This window comes from Siphateles boraxobius, unplaced genomic scaffold (assembly GCF_051911475.1).
Source record: "Siphateles boraxobius isolate OS27281-9 unplaced genomic scaffold, OSU_SipBor_1 73, whole genome shotgun sequence".
Lineage (NCBI taxonomy): Eukaryota > Metazoa > Chordata > Actinopteri > Cypriniformes > Leuciscidae > Siphateles > Siphateles boraxobius.
The window spans coordinates 1,218,282-1,240,191 of NW_027509201.1; the positions used below are offsets into that span (position 1 = coordinate 1,218,282).

Genomic DNA, 21,910 nt, shown 5'->3' on the forward strand with positions numbered 1-21,910 from the left:
TTTAAAAACATTTTTATTATTTATTTATGTCTTTAGCCTATTTTATTTTTTTATAGACTGAACATGATTTCCTGGAACATGTGAGTGCAGATCTTGGGAATGTGAGTATGTTTTGATTTATACTGTTTCTGTCAGTGAAAAACAGAAATGAAAACATCTGATAATGCAAATAGCCGGTTTAATTCTGATTATTAGTGCTTGAAATCTGACTGGTATCACACACTCGTTCTTCTCTTAGACCAAAAGTGATATCAGAAGATTAATGTCACAAATTCTGTCTTCACAATTTAGGACAGATTTGACAAGATAACACTGAGAATGTGGCTTAAAATATCCGAGGGACATTTGCAGTCGAGCGGTTGTTGATGTCAGATAACACTGCAGTGAAGGAGCCTGGGATTTGAGACGAGCTATTCCTGTCCATCAGCTCCGGGACACACTGCAACCGAAGAGAAGGTAAGAATATACAGGAGAGATTATATCATATATATAACATTCAACCCTCCAACCAAATATCTTTCATTCTGACACACAGTGTCAGTTAAAATGCTTAAAAACAGCACAACTCTCTTTATCAAGTGTGTGTTGTTCAAATTATGTTAGTTATGCTTTAAAAAAGAATCAAAAGACAAAAACAGAATGAAATGTAGAACAAAAAAGACTCTTCTTACCAGAGTTGTATTATATAACACACTAGGATCAACTGAGTAAATGTATAAAATAATATATATATATATATATTTTTTTTTTTATACAAATAAAATATTATATATATATATAAATAGTTTAAATAATTTTAATTTTACAATTTTTTCTTTTCTTGTATTTTTATTTAACCATTTTGGAAAAGAATGTGCAGACTCGATATTTTTAAATGTATTTATTTTTATTGGATTTATTATATATATATATATATATATATGTATATATATATATATATATATATGTATGTATATGTGTGTGTGTGTGTGTATGTATATATATATATATATCTCCAATAAATAAATAAATAAATATATATATCCAATAAATATATATGTATGTATATATATATATATATATATATATATATGTGTGTGTGTGTGCGTGTGTGTGTGTGTGTGTATATATATATATATATATATATATATATATATATATCCAATAAATAAATCCAATAAAAATAAATACATTTAAAAATATCAAGTCTGCACATTCTTTTCACATTCTTTATTTTATTAAAATTAAATATATCCATATGGCATAAATCTTTTTAATAGATTTATTTTTTATAACAGCACAACTCTCCTTAACAAGTATGTTGCTCAAATCACACAAATCAGTTGCAGTTATGCTTTAAAAAAGGATCAAAGGGCAAAAAAAAAGAATGAAATATAGAACAAAAAAGACTCTTCTTGCCAGGATTGTATTATGTAACCCAGTAGGATCAACTGAGTAAGATATCAAAGACGTTACATCTGCTGTTCCTCCCTTCAGGGTCTCCGGGGTTCGGCTGTATGTTTCCCCTCCCTCTCTTTGTTGAACCCGGCTCAGTTTTCAGAGCAGAAATAGGCCCTCGTCGAGCTCTGTCATCACATGCCACTAACAGGTGTGCTCTCAAAAGAAGACTCAAGAGCATTACACAACCACGAGGCGTGAGGAGAACCCAAAATAGCTTTAGCCTCGCAGGTGTTACAGGTTCAGAGACCAGAAATGCAACTCGTCAGTGATTTCACTGGGACAAAAGTGCATAATTGGTTGAGTCACTTCTTCAGAGTTTCGTAACTTTGAAATAAGAAAACCTAGAACAATCAGTGAGAAGCTATATTAAAGGAATGTTTAACCCAAAATTCATAGATCGTTTCAAAGAAGCTTTACAATAATAAACCGGAAAATAACATAATCGAATATGAGACTTGTTATTATCCAGCTCAAGTTAGTTCATTGTTGATTCAGTTCAGTTTAATAACAGTCAAAATTCATCAATTATGAAACAAATTAATTCAGCTGCAAAGCAGTCACCATTCAGCTCAATTCAGTTAAATTTGGGTTTGCATCCATTAGTCAGTGTAATCAAATCGAAATATTAATGAACACTACTAGAACAGGTTTTCATGCTTTAATATTGATTATTTTCCTCATATTCTCCATTATTGCGGCTCCTCTCTTCCCAGTCTGTCAGTAACGCTCCGTTTACTTCCTGTATCTATGAAGCCCCTCCTTCTGAAAGCACACTGTGCTCTGATTGGTCGGCTGGAAAAGTGTGTTGTGATTGGTCAAGCGCTTAGAGTGTGTTTGGGAAATGTCCCGCCCATTACCATAACCACCAGTTTCAACCGAGCAACAATCTTCCGATCTCTCTCGTGAATTCAACACAAAAGTGACTTAAACTGTAATTCATCGACTGGCCACTAGAGACCGGCTGCAAAAGAGAGTCAATCCCATAAACTCCCATGTTAAAATGTCCAACTTTACAGCAGAATAAAATATGTTTACAGCCTGGTGCAAAAAGTGGTTTTGGTCTATATAGCTAATTTTGCCCTTCATGACAACTGTGAGGGGGGTGAATTTTTTTATAACTCATCCGTTTAAATTATATTAATCCTTAAAGTTCTGCATAATTAAGGGCGTGGCCACTTGAGTGACAGGTGGATTTCCGCTGATGTCACTAATAGCTCGCTGCCCGTTTTCTTTTATCCGGGAGTGACGCGCGGTCAAGATGGCGACGGCCGGCTCCGCCCACTTTGAGCTTCAAAAAGGCACTTCAGAAATCTAGGAGTGACGCCACGAACCCTACGTCCACATTGTTTTACAGTCTAAGGTTTCAACAAACTACTAACTAACTCAACCAGACCCCACCCCTTTATTCTGCGTATTAATTATTTAAATGAAAACTCAAGACTACAATGGAGGTGTTTCAGGGACTTTAGGAACAGTGACACTGATATAGAGAAGAACTGCTGGAGGAAACCTTTTTCATGCTCAAACAGCAACATTACACACTAAGGGTACACAACGATACGCTTAAAACGGAGAAGTTTTGCCTTTGAGTTTTCCACGAACAGACGACACCATTGTCAAAACGATCCCCATTCACACGGATCTGCAAAAACAAGAACTGCAAGAACTGTAAAAACGCTGTACTCTTCTGGCAGGCCAGTACATGGCGATAAACACTATAGACTGAACACGTAATACGTTTGTGCATGACTTCATCGTTTTCAGAGATTCACGTTTTTGTTATTCACACACAGAGACTGTTTTCAAAAATTGCACTTTGAAAACCCGTTTTCAAAACGCCGTTGTCGTGTAAACGAACGGCCTAAACGCATGAAAAGTTTTACGTTTTTAGTTGAAAACGGTGTCGTGCAAACAGCCCCTAAAGAAAGATGAACATTGAAAAAAAGCATAATAGGTCCTTTTTAAGTGTCTTTTAAACTCCAAATTTTTGAGTTTGAATTTAGAATTTTGAATTTTGAAATTAGAATTTTGGTGTTGGACAGAACAACTGCACACAGGTTTGGAATGATGAGTAGAATGTGATGGAATTCTCTCTCTGAGTAACATGATCTAGGCCGAGCGCTCAGGGATCAGGCGTGTTGGGTCAGATGAGGGTGTGTGTTGAGAGATGGCTGGTGTCATCGGGTCTGGACGAGTTTTGCTCTAGTAAGCCTCGGCTCAATGCCAGCAATGCAGTGGAAGATGAGACGAGGAGTGAGAGAATCCCAGTGTGCAGCTGCTTTCATGGAAAACTCTGCTCCCTGTCCCAGTGTGCATGACACACATTACAAAAGCCTGTCATCACCCGGGTCTGTGTGTGTGTGTGTGCCGACATCACTCTATCAGACGCTAGATTTACACGCTCTCGAGTGAGATTAATAAATAACTAAGATTAATAAATGCTGTATACGTGCAGTTCATTATTAGTTCATGTTAACTGACTAATGTCAGCGGGTTTCATGAGATTGTCTCTGATGAAGGTTATTCATAGCTTTTCTGACACATGCAGTCGTTTGGCACGCTGCGTGCATTTCTCCTCGCCATTTATTGGATTTGTAAAAATACTCTGAGCCATTTTTAACAGATCGATGTCTCCCTGAGCTGTTATTTAAGTCAGATGTTTGGGGATCCAGGTGACCACGTTTACAGCGATTTTATTTATTTATAGACATGCAACTTGGACATTTTTTCTAGCTTAATAATGCACTTTAACCACTGACAAACTAGTACATTTATCTGTTATAAAATTATATTTTGTAGTGATATTCACATTCAAATGTGAATTTGGGAGTGGATTTTTTCATGTTTTAAACAACTTTATTTTATAGTTTATTATATTCTCTTAAAAAAATCGTCTTTTCTTACATAATTTGCTTCTCAAGTAAATGCATGTTATTTGAACAATATTTTTTTACTGTAAAACAAAATAAAGATGCTGATTATTCTGCTTGTCCAATTTAATAATTGCACTGGAATTAATTGATTTTTTAAAGATACGATGAAGCCTATAAAAGCACATGCTAAAGAAAAATATATAAATTATGAGGAAATATTATATGTTTCCCCCAAGAAACTTTGCGTTCACTTGCAAAACCTTTGTAGGAACTCAAACACAAAAGCACTGAAACATATTCCTCCCATCTCATACTTTTTCCATCATCATGTCCCTTTTAAGGGCTCTGTAATATTCCAACAGTTACGTCCTACATGATTAAAGTTTATGAGGTCACATCCAGGTTCATCTGAGGGAGAGATCTTCTTTACCGCGGTAACTGTGGTATTTTCCAGGCTGAGTAAAGCAACAGCTGTGATGTCTCAGACTATAAACCGCTGATGCGGCCTGATCTCTGAAAGCCTCGTGAGGAGCGTGAACACAAGATTGGCCCTGAGATGCTCTTTACTCCTGGATTACCAGATCTGTGTGTCTCTGTCTGAATTCCTCTTGGCATTCTCGGAGCGGTGGGAATACTTTCCATGTCAGTCTGTGGGATGGATCGGCATGCTGGAAAATGACACCGCGGCAGGGAAAGAGATCAGCGCTGGGTCATTGATGCCAAGAAATACTCAAGTTGAATTTTAGAAATGTCACAGTGTTTAGTAGAAGGGTTGTGCAAAACTCAGATTTGGAGAATTGGCTCCTTTTCAGTTCATCAGAATGAGTTTGAATGGAATTGGTCACAACCCACAGGAAGTTGAATTGGAGTTTGAATCAAAATGAAAGGAAGTGGGATTTACTGAATACTAGCATATCTATCTATCTATCTATCTATCTATCTATCTATAGTCTATCTATCTATAGTCTCTATCTTTCTATCTATCTATCTATCTATAGTCTATCTATCTATCATTCTATCTATAGTCTATCTATCTATCTATAGCCTATCTATCTATCTAGCTATAGTCTATCTATCTATCTATCTATCTCTCTATCTATCTATGTCTATCTATCTATAGTCATCTATCTATCTATCTATAGTCTATCTATCTATCTATAGTCTCTATCTATCTATAGTCTATCTATCTATATATAGTCTATCTATCCATCTATAGTCTATCTATCTATCTATCTATAGTCTATCTATCTATCTATAGTCTATCTATCTATCTATAGTCTCTATCTATCTATCTAGTCTATCTATCTATCTATCTATAGTCTCTATCTATCTATCTATAGTCTATCTATCCATCTATAGTCTATCTATCCATCTATAGTCTATATATCTATCTATCTATCTATCTATCTATCTATCTATCTATCTATCTATCTATCTATCTATAGTCTATCCATCTATCTATCCATCTATAGTCTATCCATCTATAGTCTATCCATCTATCGTCTATCCATCTATAGTCTATCTATCTATAGTCTATCCATCTATATATCCATCTATAGTCTATCTATCTATAGTCTATCTATCTATCCATCTATAGTCTATCTATCTATAGTCTATCTATCTATATATCCATCTATAGTCTATCCATCTATAGTCTATCCATCTATAGTCTATCTATCTATAGTCTATCCATCTATAGTCTATCCATCTATAGTCTATCTATCTATATATCCATCTATAGTCTATCCATCTATAGTCTATCCATCTATAGTCTATCTATCTATAGTCTATCCATCTATAGTCTATCTATCTATCTATCTATCCATCTATAGTCTATCTATCTATAGTCTATCTATCTATCTAAGTTGAGTAATTCTGAAATGTAGGATATTTTAATAATGATGCAATTGTGGGTTTCTTGACTACATTTTACAGTATATTTACTGTATAATCACATCTGTGCATAATCACAGCATTATATAGTGACAGAAACAAACTTTTTATATGCATATGACTGAAATCTCTCATTGTTGGTAGCAGAAACTCGTCATCATCCATTAATTTGTCATCTGAGAAATGATCTCACCTGGATTCTTATGTGAGCAGGGCGTGACGTTAAATTAATTAATAAAAATTACTTTGAGTTCCACCGTTAATGATTTGCCTGCGCTTTGTTATTCATGGTCTGAATAACAATGATTTTTGTCTTATAAGCTTCTCAATTACAAGTAATCAACCCTGAAGCCTGGGAAAGCTGGCTAGAGATGACATGTTCAGCCTTGTTGTCACATCATTCTCTAGAGGTGTTCAGACAACTTTGTTCATTACTAAAATCGGTGAGTCTTGAGTTCAGTAAAGTGCTGTCATTGATTTAGTTAACACCCAAAACCCTGGAGTGCTTGACATTGTGTAATAAATGCAAATGCAATCAACCAGATTTAATTAAAAGCAATGGTGTGTGTGGCAGAAGAAGGTGATGCAACTATATGCTTTTGTTATTTTATGCATGCTATGCAATTAGATATCGGTTAGGTCAAATGTAGCATTTCCCCCCCTCATAACTAAACAGAGATGGGTTGTTTACTCCGAAACAAAGAGCACAAACACACACACAGAAACAAACCCCTTTGTTCGGGGCGGGACAGAACGCTGTTATTCTGAAACTCCTCATGGTGATGTCAGCATGTGTGACCATGTTTTTGGTATCATCGGTCTAATCGTAAAGGTCTAGAATAGTGTAGTATTAGTAGGATCGTGCATGCTGTTGTTGGTCTGAGCGTGTGTCAGTCTCATTGAAGGCTTGAAGGCCGAATCAACAGAACGAGGTTCTCAGTTGCAATTTATACGCGAAAATGGTTTTTACGTGCATATGCAGTTTACGTGTGTATATTATATGCAGTTTATTGTGTGTAATACACACGCACTCCATCTATCTATCTATCTATCTATCTATCTATCTATCCATCGTTCTATCTATTTTTCTATGTTTATATGTCTGTCATTCCATCCATCCATCCAATTTAAAGTTCACTTTTTAAATTTTTTCAAAACTTTAAAACTTTTAATTGTACTTTCTTTCTAAGTTTGCAACAGGCATTCGCAATTTAATTTTGAATGTCATTTCGACCCTGATATGTATATGCTTTTCCATATTTTTCTACTAGATCTATATTTTTGTTTAAAGCCGCATGTAATCGGCAGTGTTTCGATTTTTTTATTTTGGCACAATCATTGATCGACACAGTCAAATAACGTGCTATGACTCATAACATCTTTCCTTTTATCTGACGTCACCAATTTATCTCAATGCCAGTTTTGTTGGATTTAATATTGAAACCGAGTCTGAGCACCAAAACCACCTCCAGAATTACACAAATAGATGCTCAAAATGCTGCAGGTCTGGTTGGGGTCGTTGGTGTGGGCAGCAGTGTGTCAGGAGGAGATTGTGGAGGTGTGACACTGTCAGAACATTACCCAGAATACACCACAGTGAGTGGCAGATACAGACACTAGAGCTTGTGGATTTCCTGAAAGCATTGCATGTATTCTACACGGCAAAAAGTGTTCCTCCTCCATGTTTTAGTTTTCCTGTAGAAATATCTAAACATTCTTAAATCGAGATGCATTTACTTGAGAAGCACAATACATTGAGTCTTGTTTTCTGATAAACTGATCAAAATTAAGTGAGTTTATGCTTAAAATGAGAAAATATATCTGCCAGTTTGATCAGATATATTTGCTATATTTGGCTAGTTTTACAGAAAACAACACTTGCTATCTATATTTTGATTCTAATGCAAATATATCTTGATTTAAGAAGGTTTACTGTAAAATTAGATGAAAAATACAGAGGAAAATCATTTTTGCAACGTAAAACGTGTTATATACGTGTATATTAAGTGTGTTACTGGCCAGAATCAGGTGTAAGTCCGTCTCCTCTGGTGTTTATCTCACTCACAGGCTTTCAGAGCTCTTTGCTATGTGGGATATGATTTATTGCTGACAAAAGCTTCAAAGGAAACAACAAACGCCAGGTTGCTTTGAAACGGAGGTGTCGTCTACCAGAAATAGCGCAGATCTCCACTTCAGTGTGTTTTAGCAACCTCGCTGTGTGTCAGACCAGCTCCGTGTGTTTTAGCAACCTTGTTTTGTTGTTTGTAATGCGCTGGTTGCTCAGAGACCTTTATTCTCTCGTGTCTCGCTGTTTGAGATACAACTACGCCACGTAAACACTCACACCAGGCCTTTATGTCACAGTCCCTGAAGTTAATAAGCCACATGAGAACCAGCTAAATCAGATTCATATGAGTGAAGCCAGATACTGTAACCAGACGTGAGTGCATGTACAGTGTGACAGCTGCCATCTTTGTCAAATTAAATCACAGTTGTGTCATATCACCGATCCAATGAATCGCTTTCCGATGTTCTCATGTTATGAGGAATCATATTTTCTTCATCTTTTAAGATGACAGAGACTCGTGATCATTTCCGTCTGATCTGAGAGCTTTTGCAGCGTATCTGCAGACCATTTGCTATCAGATGCATGACTCTTCGAAGTTGTAAAAGAAAGATTTTTTGAGTGTATAATATAATAATTTACTTAAAGCCTTAATGTATAATGCATTATAAAGGTATTCGTGATGTACGTTATAATGCATTATATAATTTCAAATGATATCATTCTAACAAATAGTTGTAATCAAAGTTATGAATGAATGTGTGGTTGCAATTACTCATGAGACCATACAATGCATTACACATAAGGTGCTTTACAAGGCATAATTAATGCATTAAACATATAGTTTAGTATTAGATTCTGATTGGTTGACCTCATGACATCAGTATTAAGCGTCTGTGTGGCTTCACAATCCTTCTGTAAAAAGATCAGTATTACTTCACTAAAGAAATTGTTTTTAAAATGTCTGACAGAGAAAGAAGATAAAAAACCAAGCGGACACACTGAAACTGATGAGAGAGACATTGAAGAACTGTTAAACCGGGGCTGTTTTCTTTCTAATTATTCATCAAGTTTACTGTGTGACTGTGAGATTTCAGTAGTATAAGTCAGGAAAGAAGGTCGAGGAGGATTGTGTTGGTCTGGGAAGTGTTGCAGCTCGTGCTCGGAGAGATTTCTGCTTTCTGATCAAGGTTATTATGGTTATGCATCTTCAGCTTAATGCAATTTTCAAACGTAGCTACTTTTAATTTGCAAAGGTCATGGGTTTGATTCCCAGGCAACGCATGCATTGGAAAACAAAAAATGTATGCAATGTACGTAACGTAGGCATCAAAAATCACAGCAAAGTCATGGATCGCATCATTTCCCAGGGAATGCATGAACACAAATTCCTTCAATGCAGTGCAACTCACTTTGGATAAAAGTATCTTGTCAGTTTCCTTGGTTACTGATTATGTTGCGCACCTGTTTCTGTTTCTGTTGTGTGTTTAAGCCTTCAGTTCTCACAGGTCTTGGTTCACTCTCGTCAATACATTGGATTTATTAAAGGCTGTTTGTTTGTTTGATACTCTCCTGCGTTGCGTGATTACTACAATCATGTTTTGCATTAACGTATTCATCCCTTTTAGCATTTTTAGGTTTATTATACAATAATATTTACTTTTAACAAAGGATTCGATACTTATAGTTTAGCTAAATTATAAACTATTTATTTATTTAGCCACTCTTAGTTTTTTGTTTGTTTTGCATTCATTTATTCATGCCAGCTAGCATTTTTAAGTTTATTTAACAATAATATTTACATTTACCAAAGGAATTGATACTAGTTTCGTAAACTATTTATTTATTTATTTATTTAGCCACTCTTTATTTATTTTTAAATTTTTCATTCATTTATTTATGCAAGCTAGCTTTTCTTTTAATTGATTTTAGATTTATTAATATTTTACAATAACACTTACTTTTACCAAATGATTTGTTATAGTTCAGGTAAATGTTAAACTATTTATTTATTAATTTTGTTTATTTTGCATTAATTTATTTATGCCAGCTATCTTCTTCTGTTTTTTTATTTAAAGATTTATTGTACAATAATAACCCTTGTACTGATGACACCTAGCATCATAGTTTTTCTTTTCATTTTGTCAACAATTTTTCAGTTATTAATAATCTCACAAAACCTCAGATGATGTTTGGGCGTCTTTCTTGGCTTGTCTGGTGGGAATGTTTAGTACTCTTACAATATATTTAATTTGATGTCTTCAATCACTTAATTTCTTGTTTATTTTGCATTCATTTATTTATTCCAAATAGCATGTTTTAGATATATTCTTCAATAATAACCCTTGTGCTGATGACATCAGGCAGTTATTTCAGACACTTCTTGAGCAAAAATGCATTGCAACATCTTCTGGTTTCTTCAAATATATGAGTAAATATGACAGTATTATTCTGGAAGATTGCATGTGGAGAGACTGTCAGTGTGGAGGGGAAGAGATTCATCTTGACCTAAAATAAGGACATGACACAGTCGCGATATCATTTATCGAGAGATAAAGTCTCACTTTAAAGCAGAAGCAGGAGCCAAAGAGTCGTTCTGAATGCTGTTTCATGTGGTGGCGCTGAACTCACTTACTCAACAGTGTGTGTGTGTGTGTGTGTGTGTGTGTGTGTGTGTGTGTGTGTGTGTGTGTGTGTGTGTGTGTGTGTGTGTGTGTGTGTGTGTGTGTGTGTGTGTGTGTGTGTGTGTGTGTGTGTGTGTTATTCATCAGATTTCTCTGAACTCTTCCAGCCCGTCCTCAGAGTCACACACACCTGATAGACTGAGCAGTCATTTAACGCTTGAAGCATACAGACAGCTCCTTTAAACAGCAAACCTCTTCAGGGACACACACACACACAAACACACACACACACACACACACACACACACACACACACACACACACACGCGTAAACAAGCATGTGAGTATGAAGTGTCCCAAAATCTCCCTCTTTGCATTTTTGAAAAACTCAACATGAAATGGTTTGCAACCCATTTTAGGTTTCAGATGACTAAAAAAAAATAGTAACACTTTCAGGTTCATGGTTAACATTAGTTAACTACATTTGTTAACATGATCTAATAATGAACTGCACTTACACAGCATATGTTAACATTAGTTAATGCACTGAATTAACATGAACAAACAATGAACAGCTGTACTTTTAACAAAGATTAACAAAAACAGTAACAAATGTATTGCTCATGGTTAGTTTGTGTGAGTTAATACATTAACTAATGTCTAATAAATTAACCTTATTGTACCACCAAAAAAAAAAAAAAGCTATTTTTTTCTTTGGAATAATATGCACTGCATGGTGGGCCATTCACACTCAGATCAGAAGCATGTATTAAGAAGTTAAATAGAGTCGGTTATGTTGATGTTTGTAGGCGATTTCTCTGTTTTTAATCCGGCTCTAAGAGGCCGTCGGTCGGCTGATGTCAAAGGTCATCCCTCCTCTTCTCTCCGTTTACATGCATCCGCTTTCTCAGCTTTACTCGACCCATCAGACGCTCGCTAATCTGCTGATCTGGAGCCGGATAAGCCGTGATCGGACCCGGACAGCGCCTGAAATAACTGCAGTTGACAAACTGTGACACACCCACCAGCTATACTAGCACTTTAATCTGTGTGTGTGTGTGTGTGTGTGTGTGTGTGTGTGTGTGTGTGTGTGTGTGTGTGTGTGTGTGTGTGTGTGTGTGTGTGTGTGTGTGTGTGTGTGTGTGTGTGTGTGTGTGTGTCTGCGTTTTAAATTCTGATTCAGTTCATGAAGTTGCAGGATTCTGAATTGTCTTTTGAAATCAAGAAAACTGGGAACATGTTGTCAAACACAACAAATCAAGGATTTCCAGAATAGTCAATTAAATTAAATGCACAAATTAATTTGTTGGTTAGTTAGTTAGTTTGTTTATTATAATATTTAATTTAATTATTTCTGATTTTTTTTTTGTTGAAAATTAAGTTAAATATATAAATGTATTTATTTCTAAATATACAATTGTATTTATTTATTTAAATAATTAGAATAATAATATTGAATCTAATTTAAAAATTAAGTTAAATATACAAATGTATTTTAAATATAGGCTACTATTGTATTTTATTTATTTAAATAATTAGAATAATATTTAATTAAATGTAATATAAAAATTATAAGTTCTTAATATTTTTGTGTAATAATGTGTAATAATAATAATTGTAATTATTATTAATATAATTAATTATATGTTATTGTTGATTAAAAAATAACAACAACAATAATTGAAATGCTCCAATACACATTTGTGTTTAAATTATCAAATAATATATAGAGTAACAAAGTATTTCATAATAATCCCTAAATTAACCAATTGTTAAAACAATTAAAACTAATTGTTTTATGGAATGTGGCAGCGACACATATTTTATTATTAGGCTAATAAACATGCGTGGTTATGTCATTATATTACATCATCAACAGATTCATATCATTATTATTATTGTTGATATATACATTCTAAAAACATGTTGGTGCTGTTTGTCAAAATGTAAAGGTTTTGATTGGGTAACTTTGTATAATTAAGCATGATTAATGGTTGAATTGAATTTTTGCTTGTGTTTGAAGAATTAAACTCCTCTTGTGTGACTGTGTTGAATTTCCTTGTCTTGTAATTCAGTAAATTACTCTTCCTCTCATTCAAATTCAAATTCGGTTTGGCCGATTCACTTCAGATTCACACTCGCGCGCGTGTAACATCCGGGTCACAGCTCGCGTGAGGTAACTGTTCTCGGGAGCGAGCGTGTACGATTGATTTCCGCTGACGGCTTACGTCAAAGCTCATGCTAAATCTCGTTATTTTGACGGAATGTTCTTTTCTTTTCTGCGCTGATTGCTGAACCTCATTGAGATAAGAGGACAGTAAACCGGCATTTGTTCCTGCAAAGGATCAAAACGATTGAACACGGGAGACTTTGAGCCAGAAGTCGTTCCCGAAATCAAATCCTATTGACTCTCCTCCCTCTAAAAACAGAACAGGGAGATAAAAGAGAGAGAGAGAGAGAGATTACAGGAGCGAGCCATTACCGAGAGCTTGTTTATCTCCGCATCCTGGTAGTGTGTGTGTGTGTGTGTGTGTGTGTGTGTGTGTCTTATCAGGAACGTATAGTCTCCTTCTGTTGAACACAATCTGGACTTTGACCAGATCAATGCCTTTAAACGCGTGTGTCATTGAGTTTAGCAATACAACTTTTACTTTCGAAGTTTCTTGGCCGAACCCTCACTTTTGAATAATGTACCATGAAGAAAAAACATAAAACGGCCTGTAATATTATTATATATTATTACCCCAGATTATTATCCTGCCATATGTTTTCTTCAACTTCTCAGCTTCCTTTACAAACTAATGCAATGCTTCTTGGCCTTCTTCCCTTCTGTTTTCATTTTTAAGTCTAGTGTTACTCTTGCATCTTAAACCCCACACCCCCATGAGACAAAAAACAGGCTTCCCACAATGCAACTGACTACAAAAACACAGTGAGCTCCACTTTTTTCATCTTGAGTTTTTTTTGGTTCCATGCATTGAAGTCCTCTGTCCTCTGTCCTCAGTCTTGGGAATTTAATTAAAGAAGCGATGGACACGCAGTGGATATTCAGGTTATTTTTGCGTGACACCATTATGTCAAACTGTCACTATAGCATGTGGACATACTGAATTTAGCTCTATATTAAAAAATATTAATCACCATTAATCGCATCTAACATAAAAGTTTATATAAATAAATTAACAACTAATAGGCCAATATATATATAAACACATTTGATTTAATTATAAATTATATATAATAATATAATAAAATTGTGTATATAAAATAATATTTTATATATAATAAAATGGCTTTCACTCCAATAAACAAATCTTATTTTAGTATCATTAATGTGCTATTATATTTTTTTGAAATATTTATATAATTTTTTTTAAAAATAGAGATTTTCTGCTTTCATTTTAATTTTAAAATAAAAAAATATTTTTGGTTTTAGAATTTTTATTTATTATTAGTTTATATTATAGTTTTTATTATTTTGATTCCATTTTAGTTTTTCCTTTTTCTGTACATTTAAGTACAGTCTTTAATTTTGTTTTAGATTTTAGTACGTCTAAAAATTAAAGAAACTTTCAAATGTATCTAACTGAATTAAAATAAGTTTTTAGTTTTAAATTATTTTAAGTTTAAACAAAAATAATTTTATTTCAATTACCGTTTATTTTATTTTTAGTCACAAAATGTTTGTTTTAGCTTTAGTTATCAATACTAACCCTACTGTAAACAAACTAACTCTGTAAACAGACGGATGCAGTGTGGATGTTTTTAACTCTGCACTTAGTAAGTTTTACAGCTTTACTTTTTACATAAAAATGTGTGCAAAAACGCTGCCGAAGTCTGTTCGAAAGCCTGTAAGAGTTGCTCTCAATGGGACACGCAGTGATATGATGAAATGGTTTCCACAGATCTGTTTTCTTTTCCAGCGGGGATGCTTATCTGTAATGGAGAGTGAGATATGGCTGGAGTCCCGCTGAGCACAAACTCACATTACAGAAGCAAAGCAGCGTGGGAAACCTGGGGTTAAGCGTTGCACAATGCAACGTGGGACATTCATCTGTTTTGTGTCAACTCGCCCCAACGGTATACACTGTAGGCCATAACATTTACATTGAGAAAAATATGACGTGAATAAACATGTCAATGTAATAACAGTTGGCACTTCAGACTTGTTTCAGCCACATTTAACGTTTGAAATGACTTTGCATTTTCTGATTTAAAAATATACAATGGAATGAGATATACAATCAAGTCGGGGAACGTCTCGTTTTTTAGGTTTCATTACAACCTGTTCCCACATTGGCAATACAAAAAAAGCGATTAATACATGAAAATTCTTACATAGCCTATAGCTTTAAATTTATGCAGGCTTTGTGTTTAGGTTTGGATTAGCTTCCTAACACATTACATGGCAATGTAGAATTTTAAATTGTTCCCCCTGTGGTGAAAATCAATCTTTTAATGTTGTTTATATGTCTATGTGGTGTTTTTAATACGCTTTAAGACAAACCATGTGTAAATTCATAAGTCGACACCATTGCTGAGTATTTTGTCCTTAAAACTGCAGTGAACCAAAGACAGTCTCAAAAACACGGTTTGAAATCGCTGGTGTTTCTGACGTCACAAACTACCTTGTAACCAATCAGATCAACGTGTGACCGTCAACGAGTGGATCTCTGAGTGAGTGGAGGCGGGGCTCATTTGCATATTCATATATACTAAATGAGGCAAGGGTGTCGAGTTACATTCAAGATATTTTAAGGCATGAAGAAAACATTTTCAAGGAAAAAACATTTAAATATGTCATTTTGGTGATCAAAGATGCGTTTTAAGGGATAAAATTATTGACTACAGGGAGATTTTAAATTTATTCCAACTTTGAGCATTTGATGTGTCTCAGGGGCAAAGTAATTTTCAAACTCAAGGTTCACAAGTGACTGATTCTGCTGAAAGCAGAGCGAATTACATATTCATCAGAGAAGCCGGTTTCAGTTCGTTTGGTTTTCATGCCCAACAGAAGTCAACATGTGGATTAATGATGTACTCTAGATGGAGGCTCCCATTAGACAAATAATGGCTCTGTAGTGTGTATGCTGTCAAAGAAGTTGATCTCACCATTTATATTTGTTATACTAAACAATTCCTCGGTACAGGGCCGCATTAACATTTAATTTGATCATATGATTGGGACAAATATGTTATCTTAAACTACATACAGTACGTGCATTTACAAAGCAATGCAAAGCAAATCTGTTTCATACAGAAGTTTTTTAAGGCCCAAAACATATTTCACATGCACTTTAACACATATGATTCTACGCAAGGTCAATTTTTGAAAATGTTTTGAAATGTAAACACATTCTCAGCATCACTTCAGATCAACAATAGCATGAGACGAGAATTTTCATTTAGAAACTGCTAAATTTCACAAAGAATTACAAAGAAATGGCAAAACATTGTATTAAACATGAACTATTGAAGTAAGAAACACTGAAATAAATGATTTTTGTCTTGTTTTCCAGTACAAATATCGAAACATTTTTAAATCAAGACACATTTATTTAAAAAGCAAAATTACCCCCAGTAGTGCTGTTCACGATACACATTAAAAAATTCCTTCTGATTAATGTATGAAAATTAAGTACTTTTATGCTTACAAAAAAAAAGAAACAGAAAATATCTGCCAATTGGGTAAAAAACAACAACAATTTTATTCTTCCTCATTTTTGGCATAAATTCGCTCAATATTGATAAAACAAGACTTCTAATCTTATGTCATGTTGCGTCTCCAGTAACTGTATCCTGATTTAGGAATGACTAGATATTTGTACTGGCAAACAAGACAAAAATCCTGATGAAGTGCTCCAGTTTTTGCCCTAGTAGCGGAAGAACTGTGTTTGTGTACGTGTGCATGTTTCTGGCCTGAGTTGTGTTATTGCTTAACACCTAACCTTTGTTTTTCAGATAAGTGCCTTGCTGAATAAGTGCCAAACTGTTAAACAAGTCCGTCCGCATTTGTTGACACAACGCTTCTCTTGCCAGCACTCGCAGGCCACGTCCTCGGCTCACGGATTATCAGAGATTGGCATCTGAACTCTCTCTGTATCTTCCCTTCAGGACACCGGGGGCCAAACACAAACACCTCTGACATTCATGTAAGAAATACCATTCAGTTGAAGTCATGTTGGCTGTTGTGTAACTCTGCAACTCAAAGCGAAGACAGTGAACGTCACCACAGGTCAAAGAATGTGAAGCAACTCACTGTTAACCCTTTGACAGATTACTAATATCACTTCGTTTCTACTGTGACATCCACAAATTAATTGTGAGAATCATTGACTGGCAGAAAGTTACTTTAACCTTGTTTGGATTTTTGCCAATGCAGTTTGGTTACATAACCGTGCCTTTGTTTAAAGTGAAACTAAATTAAATGGTTTGTATTTGAACATTTAGCACTCTCTTTTGAAGCAAAAAAATGCTATGAGCTAATTACAAACCTGCGCACATATATTCAAACGCACATAACTATAGAATCAATTCTTAATGCGCATGTGAACGCCATCAGCGTCTATCACAGGTTCACGTTTAAAGTCTGTTTAGAGAGAACGGTGTCGTCTTAGCGGCCCCTAATTTAATAACAAATGATCATTTAGACGGAAGTGAATCAATCAAAACAAACTTTCAACTAACTTAATTTGAGAGTTTTGGAGACTTGAAAATGTTTGCATCTAAATGAACTGGTTTATTCAAGCCTTATGGGTTAAATCAGGTAGAAATATCTCGTTGAGTTGTCAATTGCTGGTTACCCCTTTTTACAGTGTAATATGAACAAGCTAAAGACCAGCAAACCAGATTAGGCTTGTTTAGCTTTGAGTTTTTTTTATCCAAAATAACTAGTGAGGAGACGCAGATGAAAAGCCTCTTTAAAAATCGCCGCTTTGTTTGAAATAAAACTAAACGAGATAGTGTATGATTAACCCATTAACAATAGAAATCACTTCCTGCTGAAAGAAAGATTAAACCAGGCATAGCTGGTCTCAGTTTGCTGGTTTTCAAGGGTTTTTTGGCACTTTTTATTTGATGAAGACCCATAAACCATCTTATTCTGGTTTAGGTTTGGGTTTTCCACCATCAAGCTCAACAAAATAACTAAGAACCAAGCTTGTTTCCACACAATTTGACTTGTTGCCAAAGCGTTTGTTTGGTTTCACAATCGGCCCTTTGAATTTATTTGATGAAGACTCATAAACCATCTTTTCTGGTTTAGGTTTGGGTTTCCTGCAGGTCTTTGTAAGAAGCTCAACAAAATAACTAGAAACCAATGAAAGGCCTCTATAACCTGGTTTCCACATTCAGTTTTCACTTGTTGCCACTTGGTTTCCCAAATGTGCCTTCCTTTGGAATGAAGCTAAATGATGTAGTTTATAATTAACTAATTAAAATATAAATCACTTCCTTCTGAAAGAAAGATTAAACCAGCCTTAGCTGGTTTTCTGGTCTCAGTTTGCTGGTTTTAAAGGGGTTTTGGCCACTTTCTAGCTAGTCACACTGGGAGACCAGCTTTGTAGACTGGAAAACCATCTTAGGCTAGTTTACAATTGGGTTTCCAGCAGGTCTTTGCAAGAAACCCAACAAAATACCTAAAAACAAAAAAATGAAATGTTTCAACATTCAGTTTTGACTGGTTACCAAAGTGTTTTGTTCGGTTTCCCAAATTTGCCTTTCTTTGAAATTAAACTAAAACATGTACATTAACAATATAAATCACATCTTACTGAAAGAAAGACTAAACCAGCCTTAGCTGGTTTTCTGGTCTCAGTTTGCTGGTTTTCAATGGTTTTCGGCACTTTTTATTTGATGAAGACCCATAAACCATCTTATTCTGGTTTAGGTTTGCGTTTCCTGCAGGTTTTTGCAAGAAGCTCAACAAAATAAGTAGAAACCAATGAAAGGACTCTATAACCTGGTTTCCACATTCAGTTTTAACTTGTTGCCAAAGTGTTTGTTTGGTTTACCAAATGTGCCTTTCTTTGGAATGAAGTTAAATTATGTAGTTTATAATTAACTAATTAAAAATATAAATCACTTCCTGCTGAAAGAAAGATTAAACTAGCCTTAGAAGGTTTTCTGGTCTCAGTTTGCTGGTTTTCAAGGGATTTTTGCCACTTTTTATCTGCTGAAGACCCACAAACCATAAGGCTGGTTTAGGTTTGGGTTTTCCACCATGAAGCTCGACAAAATAACTAGGAACCAAGCTTGTTTCCACACACTTTTGACTTGTTGCCAAAGCGTTTGTTTGGTTTCACAATCGGCCCTTTGTTTGAAACAAAACAATGTCATGTTAACTTCCTGGTATGACCAAGATCAGTTGGTTGACTAAGAGTTTACAAAGGTGTGAGGACCAAAGGCGGTTAAAGGAGAGTGCTATGAGAACCAGCGTGTCAGTACATTCACACAAACGTCACGTTCTCAGAAGTGTTTGTCTCCTAGAAGCTTGTATATTTAGTCACGCCTGTTATACGGTGCATTCCTGTGCGCTTAATCATCAAGTACAGTGATTGGCAACAATACACACATTGCATCCTTTAACCAAGTTAACTATTAGCAGATAGCTCACTCGAGCACGGAAACGAAAAGCAGAAACACACACACGCAGAGATACACACGAAGGGAAGTCTGAACACAGAAGGGTTTGACAGCTTTGAACACAAACCACCACTTCCCTCCATGTCATATGACTCTAGCGTTAGCAGAACATTTGTCACGCTGTGGTTTTCTAACTGACTTGTTTATTTTCTCTCCGTTTCTAGAGTTCCTGAGGTCGTAGTAAGACTGACACATGCCGTACCGAGAGAAGCACATGGTGTCTGTCTCATCCAGACCTCAGAATCTGGTTTGCACTTTACAGTACGCATGTGTTTTCTAACTCCAAAGGAATCTTTGGCTCTGTTCCAAATCCTAGTGAGTCAGTGTTTTAAGTCATCACAAATTCTAAGGCCCTTGATGCATTGAAGCACAATGACACCACAAAAGACAGTGGACAATGCATGATAGATGTCAATTTAAAGTGTGATGTGTAATATGCCGATGCATATTAAATAGGGGTGTAACAATATATTGTCACAATATATCGCGATACAAAAAGGCAACAATATGTATCGTGGATAGTGACAATTTGTATTGTGTATTTCACCCAAAAATGTTAGTGTCAGTACTACATTAAACTACTAAAATATTCTAAAATAATTCTGTATTTTCAGATTCAGAATCATATGAATATGTTTATTCTGGTGTCTCTATTGTTCTGTGCATTGGGTTTCCAGCACCAAGTCTAAGCCTGTTCATTTACACACACAATGTAATATAAAATCTAGCATTTTAATCAACAGTTCACTTTTTGTTAACCTTTTATCATATGTCTTGGAGTATCGCAATAATATGGTCTCGTGAGTTCAGTATCGTGATATGTACCGTGACATGAGGGGATTGTTACACCCCTAATATTAAATCTAAGTATGAATGAACTAATATAGTGTGTTTTATGCTCATACTCATGAGGGTCATTTCAGTTAGTATGCTGCCTATGTAGCCGTGTTAATTTCGTTGACGAATAATTTTCATCATAACAAATTTCTTTAACAGACGAAAATTAGGCGACCACTAAACTTCAGTAATCGTAAGCAGAATATCGGATGTGTATCAGTGTATTGGATCCGTGCACTCGGCCTTAAAGTGACAGCACTCAAATGCTGTCTGTCATAAATCTAATCAAACAACAAAAGAATGGTTTGTCTTAAAGCATATTAAAAACACCACATAGACATAAACAACATTAAAAGCTTGATTTTCACCACAGGGGGACCTTAAGACAATCTTTTGAACAGTAATACATTTTTTCCTCAATATTTTGGCATTTTTATGCAAATCCGAGTGTTAATCAACATCAATCATCAGGTGTTTTTGCAAGTTAAGTACACTGTAAAAAAAATATATGATCAATAAGTTATGACAATGTGTTTTTACATTGCTTTAACTCACCAAAATAAGTTAAGCAAACTTTTTTTTATAAGCTATACAAGATTAAACAACTTTAAGTCAGTTCAATGTAACTCAAGTTGAACATCCAAGTTGATTATACTTAAAAATTGAAGGCAGCAACTTATATTTTTCATTTTTTTACAGTGTCGAATGTTCTCAAATTGTTCACTTATTAGGGGTCATTTAGCTTTGCTGCCTAGACAGCAAGGTTTTGAACAGGTTGAGTCTTCAGGTCGTGTGTTTTGTCAACATCAACAGATGTGCATTTGCTGCTGAACTGTAGTTTGATTGGAGGACTGGTTGTGTTGTTGAGTTGAGGTTTATCATCATCATCATCAACAGTGGAGGAAGGAACGGGAGGGGTAGAAAGAAAGTGTGTGTTATTTGAAATGTCACCTTGGGACCGCCGGGCATCTGCTCCACCACGGTTAGCCACCGCTTAATTGCCAGGGAAACTATCCCGACCTTGGCTGATGGAAACGTGGGCGGCACACGAATGTCCTCATCCGCTGCTCCCACTGACATTGTTTTAATTCCATCCGAGCGGGAGCGACTCGCGCTGAATTTATCATGAGGATTCAGAGCCGCTCGCTCCACTTATGTAAGTCGCCGTAACGATCTCCATGACAACCAGCTCCACGGCAACACATGCCCACCTCCCTGTAGTGAGCTGTTTCCATGGCAACCGGGGGAATCAGAGCAGCATCCTTTTGATGATGCTCTTCAGAGATGACACCCTTTGCACATCTTTTATGTGTCAGAAAATAAGAAGCATCTGAAAGTAGGTTACGTAGGAGAAATCTACAGCTCCGGGGCTCAGGAATGACTGATGGTTCTCACAAATAGACTCGCAGCACAGTGATTTATAATGCATTCGGGTTCGGCGAGCGGCACATGGAGGGAATTCACTGAGAATAATGTCGTTTATTATTCTGAATATGATTCTAGCCCACAATAAAACTTTGAATGTTTGGTGTAAA

General features: G+C 35.5%; 1 long non-coding RNA gene across 5 annotated transcripts; it reads left to right on the top strand.

Annotated features, from left to right (window-relative positions):
* The first annotated feature begins 46 nt into the window (after window positions 1-46).
* On the top strand, window positions 47-21,910 carry LOC143724406 (uncharacterized). Of its 5 annotated transcripts, XR_013197367.1 has the most exons (5): window positions 47-101; window positions 292-456; window positions 14,819-14,975; window positions 16,857-17,047; window positions 19,703-21,910. It is a non-coding gene; the product is annotated as an uncharacterized LOC143724406 (long non-coding RNA). The 5 variants fall into 5 exon arrangements; XR_013197365.1 differs by lacking the exon at window positions 19,703-21,910 and having other exon boundaries at window positions 16,857-17,289; XR_013197366.1 differs by lacking the exons at window positions 14,819-14,975; window positions 19,703-21,910 and having other exon boundaries at window positions 16,857-17,289.